At 61.1% G+C, this 6,531-nt stretch overlaps 1 protein-coding gene across 1 annotated transcript in view; it reads left to right on the top strand.

Moving 5' to 3' along the window:
* The first annotated feature begins 3,450 nt into the window (after nt 1-3,450).
* Nucleotides 3,451-6,531, top strand: part of DLGAP2 (DLG associated protein 2) — a 69,250-nt gene continuing 66,169 nt past the window's right edge. Inside the window, exon 1 of the mRNA XM_081085080.1 lies at nt 3,451-3,511. The gene's annotated coding sequence lies outside the window, so the exon portion shown is untranslated. The remainder of the gene's footprint in view (nt 3,512-6,531) is intronic.

Here is a 6,531-nt window from a genome sequence, read left to right as displayed (position 1 = left end):
TCATTTCAAACGGGCCAGATCTGGCCTGTGGGCCGTAGTTTGCCCATGGCTGGCCTAGCCCCTCGCTGCCTGTGAAGCCATGACAGTTACCAGGGGCCCTTCTCGGGGGGGGCCTGGAAACGTCCCCAGGAGGGGCAGCGCCTCAGCCGTGTGAGTCCGGGGGTGCAGCCCATCTCGTAGTTACGTATTTTTGTCTGTTATTGAATGTAGCTGTGGACGCGTGTGTGTAAACAGCTGTGAAGAGGGCGGCAGCCTCAGGCTGTGGGCGCTTCTAGCAGCCTCTGAAACTCTTTGGGACGTCAGAATGTCTTTTTTTAAAAATCCTCACCCGAGGATACCTTTCCATTGAATTTTAGAGAGACTGGATGGAAGGGGGGGGGGGGGGGAGAGAAACATCGATTGGTTGCTTCCTACACGTGCCCTGACCTGGGCTGGGGATCAAACCTGCAACCCAGGTACGTGCTCTTGACCGGAATCGAACCTGAGACCCTGCGGTCAGTGGCCTGGCGCTCTAACCACTGAACACCCCAGCCAGGGCAAAATTTCTCGAAGATTATCGGTGAACCATTGTAGGGGTGAAAATGGTGACGGGTGTGATGGTCCGAACATGGCCAAGACCAGGGCCCGGGTTCGAGGCCCTTGGCGGGGGACACGCTGCTCTGGCCCAGGCCTGTGGCCACCACCTCCCGGCCGCTGAGCAGGCGGCCGCTGCGGAGCCCAGGCCGCGGGGCTGAAGGTCGGCGTGTTGATGGGGGACCAGACAGTGTGAGTGGCACTGCGGTCTCTGAGCTCCCTGGGGCCCCGGGGGCAGCCCCACTGGAGGGCCACGTGTCTCCACACCAGGGCCGTTCCCGGGGCGACTGCCAGCCCCACGTCCTCCTCAGAGGCCCCTGCGGCACGAGCCTGGGAGCGGGCACCTGCCCACCGTGGCCGTGACCCTGAGGCTTCCCCTCGGGAGGGAGTCCACCGCCCCTCCGCCCTCACCGTGACTGGAGAGACCTGCAGGGGGTCATTCCTGCCCCAAGTCAGACTGCCCTGCGCACAGACCCTCCGCTGTGTGGGCACAGCGAGGGCGCGGGGGGCACAGCTCCGCAGGCTGCGTGCGCCCCGTCTGCGGTCCTGGCCCGGCTGCGTGTCCGAGAGCCGCACACTCACGCTTGTGCTTCAGTGTCCCGCGCACGCCTCACCCACGCCCACCCGTGGCCCATGCGCGCCCCTCACCCACGCGACCCGCCGCCCACACGCACCGCCGCCCACGCGCACTCTGGGAGCGGGCCCCCCGTCCTGCGTGTCCGTGTGTGTTGACCACAAGGAGGACGAGTTGTGGCCGGGAGTGAGGACTCTGTGGTTTATTCTCCTAATTCCGTTCCAACCCAACCGCCCGCCATAGACGGTTGTCAAGGTGAGATGCCTACCACATGACTGCAGTCTCCATGGCAACCGCATTCATTAGACCTGCCTGTCACTTTTCCTTGTTTCCAACAAACAGCAGCCCAGCCACCCGGGTCCCACACTGGGCTCAGGCCGTGGCTGGCCCCCGGCCCAGGGCTCAGGTGAGGCACGTGGGCACGGTGCTGCCAGCGGGCACAGGCGGCAAGGCCTGCTCGGCCGTTTGAACAGGCTTTTTCGTAAAACACTGGACCCCGTTCAGAAACTTGTTATGTGCATACAAATGTAGAACGGGTATATATTAAAATATAGAGAACGTGTACATTATTTTTGCCCTGGAAGGTGTTGCTCACTGGTTAGAGCATCGGCCAGCGCACCGAAGGGTCGTGGGTTCAATTCCCGGTCAAGAGCATGTACCTGGGTTGCAGGTTCGATCCCTGGCCACAGTCTGGGTGCATGCAGGAGGCAACCAATTGATGTGTCTCTCTCACACCAATGTTTCTCTCTCTCTCTTTCTCTCCCCATCCTCCCTCCCACCCTCCCTCCCACTCTCTCTAAAAAGTAATAGGAAAAACATCCTCTGGTGAGGATTAAAAAGAAAAAAAAGAATATGTGCATATTTTTAAAGCCGTGAGTGACAGGGGCCCGTGCGGGGGATTTGGCCACAGTCCCCGTGAGGCGTGACCAGGGCCTCTGCCGAGTGCTGTGCCGCCAGGCCTCAGCCCCTTTCCATCAACTCGGTGGGGGGTGCGAGCGGGGCTGGTCCCGCGTGCTGGAGGCCCACCTGCGACTCAGCACGGCTCGCGGTATTTACCGTCTCCCGCAGGCGTCCGTGTAGAATGTCGGCCTCAAACCCCACTCCTGAAGGTGGGACGTCTGCGTAAATACATGCGTACAGTGGAACATGGAAACATATTTACGGAACATGTGGCAAAAAGATGACACGCGTGTTACACGTATGATGGAACCCGTCTCCACGTGGAGACCAGGTCTGCTTGTCTCATGTGGGATCCGGGGTGTTGGTGCCGGGCCTGGCGGTGCCCAGTCCACACGGGCCCAGAGTCAGGGCAGAGGTCGCCAGACGTGGCAGGTGACCTGGGTTCTCCCAGCAGCAGGATCTGTGTTTTGGACAAAACGGAAGGACTAGGAAGCATTAAACCAGGGCGGCAGCTTTGAATGTTGGGGATGAGGCCCCGTACGTATGAGTTCCCCAAACAGCACAGGGTCCTGGCTGTGGGCTGGCGGCTCCCGGGACCCTACCAGGGGCAGGGAGCAGGGGATGGAGGTCGGGGAGCAGGGGATGGTGGTGGGGGAGCAGGGGATGGTGGTCCGGAACAGGGGATGGTGGTCGGGGAGCAGGGGATGGTGGCCGGGGAGCAGGAGATGGTGGCCGGGGAGCAGGAGATGGTGGCCGGGGAGCAGGGGATGGTGGCCAGGAAGCAGGGGATGGTGGTGGGGGAGCAGGAGATGGTGGCCGGGAAGCAGGGGATGGTGGTGGGGGAGCAGGAGATGGTGGCCGGGAAGCAGGGGATGGTGGTGGGGGAGCAGGGGATGGTGGCCGGGGAGCAGGGGATGGTGGCCGGGGAGCAGGGGATGGTGGTCGGGGAGCAGGGGATGGTGGTCGGGGAGCAGGGGATGGTGGTCGGGGAGCAGGGGATGGTGGCGGGGGAGCAGGGGATGGTGGTCGGGGAGCAGGGGATGGTGGCGGGGGAGCAGGGGATGGTGGCCGGGGAGCAGGGGATGGTGGCGGGGGAGCAGGGGATGGTGGCGGGGGAGCAGGGGATGGGGGGCCGGGAGTTTCAGGGCTCTGTTCTGATGGGGACAATGCGTAAGATACCGGCGCTGACCCGAGGTGCAGGTGAGAAGCCCCTAGCCACCTGCGCGATGAGCACAGGCCGCTCCCAGGAGCAGGGAGAAGGCCGCTCCCAGCCGTGACGCGAGAACAAGCACGCTCGCGCCTCCCGGTGGGCGGTGGGCGTCGTGCAGGTGGCGGCGTGCTGCGTGGACTCAGCCCCAGGCGCTCACGCTAACCCTGACTGTGTTTCTCTCTTTGCAGAGGAAGAGGCCGGGGACCTGGTCCAGCCGGGCGTCAGCTTCCCGGGGCCGGAGGAGGACGATCTAGGTAGGGTGCGGCCGGCCTGGCCACGCACGCATGCGCTGTCACCACAGCCCCCGGTGGGTACCGTGCTCGCCGGCCACCGCGAACCTTCTCACTCACACGGTCACGCGTGTGTGTGACTTTGGAGCGTCCTAATGAGGCATAAGTAAAAGGTGAAATGAAAAAGGCGGCCTTTTCTCGACGTCAGGGAAGCGTTGGGTGGGAGCGTGGCCCCCGGGTCACGGCGGGCAGTTAGGAAGGCAGATGACGATGAGGATTAGATATGAAGGCCGATGATCAGCGCCCCTGAGGCATGCCTGCGGGGGGCGCCGCTCTCCTGTCTCCTCTGAGACTGACTCTTCCTCTCGGTAACTCTTGGAGCAAAAGTTCTTTGGTTGGTGTTTTTCTAAGAGGCCCTTCCGCTTCACCTCTGGTGCCCGGCAGGCGTGGGGTTGGAGGCTGAGCGGTCAGGCCCGTCCCCGGGAGCCCCGAATGCCCGTCCCGTGGCGTCTCCGGGGCTAGTGACAGCCACCCGGGGGTCCCCTGATGCAATGTGGCTCTTTAAGCCACTCCCACGGGCACCGGAGTCGTGGGCTACACCCTGCCCTGTGCCTCCCACATCGGTATTGAAGTTTGAATTTTCTTAATTGACTTCGGGTTGGTAGCCCACGACTCCGGTGCCCGTGGGAGTGGCTTAAAGAGTCACAGTGAACGTTGAAGGCGTCCACTTGTGTAAGGCGCTGGTTTCTCTGAAAGAGAAGCTGAAACCAGAAGAGTTTGCTTTTCCTTTGGCAACGAGGAAACCAGGAACGGTGTGCCGGCCCCCGGCGGGTGAGGGGTTCCTGTGTAACGCGCCGTGCTCAGCGAGCCTTGCCCACGGGGAAGCAGGCCGGCGGCTCGCCACGTCCACGAGAAAGTCCTCGCGCTGCCGCGGTGGAGCAAGTCGCACCGACCGGACGCTCTGTCAGGCTGCGTCCCTGCGAGGCCTCCCCAGGGAGCGGGTCTAAAGGGGCTTCCTTTTGGGAAACGAGTATCCCAGCCGCCCGGCCGGCGGGGCTCAGGGGCTGAGCATCGACCTATGACCCAGGAGGTCACGGTTGGATCCCCGGTCAGGGCACAGGCCCGGGTTGCAGGCTCCATGCCCAGTGCGGGGCGCGCAGGAGGCAGCCGATCCGTGATGATTCTCTCTCATCATTGATGTTTCTGTCTTTCTCTCCCTCTCCCTTCCTCTCTCTCTGACGTCAATAAAAATATATTAAAAACGGGTTAATCTTTCAAAGAAAAATCAGAGTATCCCAGCCATGCCCGCACCGCACCTGCTCCATTGAAGGGCCTCCGCGTTCTCTGAGGCTCCGAGAATGAAACGTCGGAAAGTAATTTTATGCGCAGACGGCCGTGGAGTCCAGGGAGATAAAGGGGGTTTCTGCTAAATTAACCTCACGCCCGTGACAAGCGCGGATGAACGCCGCCCGTTGAAAGGACCACGATGGCGGAGGGAAACCTGGCTTTTGAGGAGGACGTGCTCCGCGGGAACAGCCGCACGCCCTGAATGAAACTGCTCGGCGGTAATTGTGGGTGCCGCCGGCCCATTACAGCTGTAATTTCTGAGAGAGACGCCCCGCTCTCTGGCTGCTGCATTTAAATCGGCTGTGACGAGCTGGCCATCGCTAAGCACCGTGAGGGCTGGCACATCGGCCCAGATGTGCAGCGGGAAGCCGGTTGCACATTGAGAGGAGAAAAAGGCAAATTAAACAATCAGTCAGAGGCTGTGCAGCACCAGCTGTCTGACCCGCGGCATGAGGAGAGGAGCGGGTGTGACTTGAAGAACACGGGCCGTCGCCGTGCCGCCCTCCGACCCTGAGGGCCTCCGGGGCGGGTGCAGCCTCTGGGAGAGGCCCTCTCAGCGGCAGGACGTCCCACGGCATCGCGCCGGGGCTGCCCACACCTGCCACGTGCACGTCTCATAGTGACTATGATACCAACTTATTGTAAAGAACTCCCTTTCATTTTATTTTACTAGTGGCCCGGTGCATGAAATTCGTGCATATTAAAAGGGGGTTAATTAGAGGAAATATTTTCATACCGCTATTTGCCCTTTCTCTATAATAGAAGTGTCAGAGATGAAAGAAAATTAGTAAAATGTATATGAAAATCTTCCTCCTGTCAGAGTCTGGGGCTCACCGCGGGACCCAGAGTCAAGTCCCTGCCCACCCGCAGTGCCTCAAAATCGCGCGAGACCCAGACCCGACCGGCCCCACCCCCATTGGGTGAGATCCAGACCGGGCCGGCCCCACCTTTGTCAAGCCTGCCAGGTGGGGGGGCGCAGCCTCAGGGCCCCTGGCCTGGTGCCAGGCGGGCCCAGCACCGGGGCAGCGGGTGCACCTTGAGATTCCCCCATCAAGTCCCCTGGGCGGAGGGCGTGGCCTGAGGCCCCCCAGCCTGGTGCCGGGGTGGGTGGTGCGGCCTGAGGTCCCCTGTCAAGCCCCACCGGGTGGGGGGCACAGCCTCAGGTCCCTGCTGATTGCTCGTTAAGGCTCGTAATGGGAACTCAGCCTCCGCTGCGGGCGCCGCCATCTTTGGGACAGCGTGACAGTCCATTTGCATATTCCCTCTGTATTAGATAGGATTTTTAAGGGAAAGGAAATAGCTCTTTTATTTATTTATTCATTTATTTATTTAAATATTTTTATTGATTTCAGAGCAAAAGGGAGAGAGAGAGAGAGAGAGAAGCATCAATGCTGAGAGAGAATCATTGATCAGCCGCCTCCTGCACGCCCCCTACTGGCGATGGAGCCTGCGACCCAAGCCTGTGCCCTTGGCCGGAATCGAACCCGGGACCCCTCAGTCCGCAGGCCCACGCTCTATCCACTGAGCCACACCAGCTGGGCAGAACTCCCTCTTAGAATTGTACTTTGCCGTGTCCTTTTATAAACACCCCTGGCCGTCGTGCAGCCACGTATCTTTGTAACTTGAAGTTTCCAGAAGTAGTGGGTCCGGAGCTCAGCTGTTTCTAGATAGGAAATGGTCCCCTGCACCCCAGCAGG

This window comes from Myotis nattereri (assembly GCF_964212035.1).
Source record: "Myotis nattereri genome assembly, chromosome: 2".
Taxonomy (NCBI): domain Eukaryota; kingdom Metazoa; phylum Chordata; class Mammalia; order Chiroptera; family Vespertilionidae; genus Myotis; species Myotis nattereri.
This window is presented reverse-complemented; position numbering and strand designations above follow the sequence as displayed.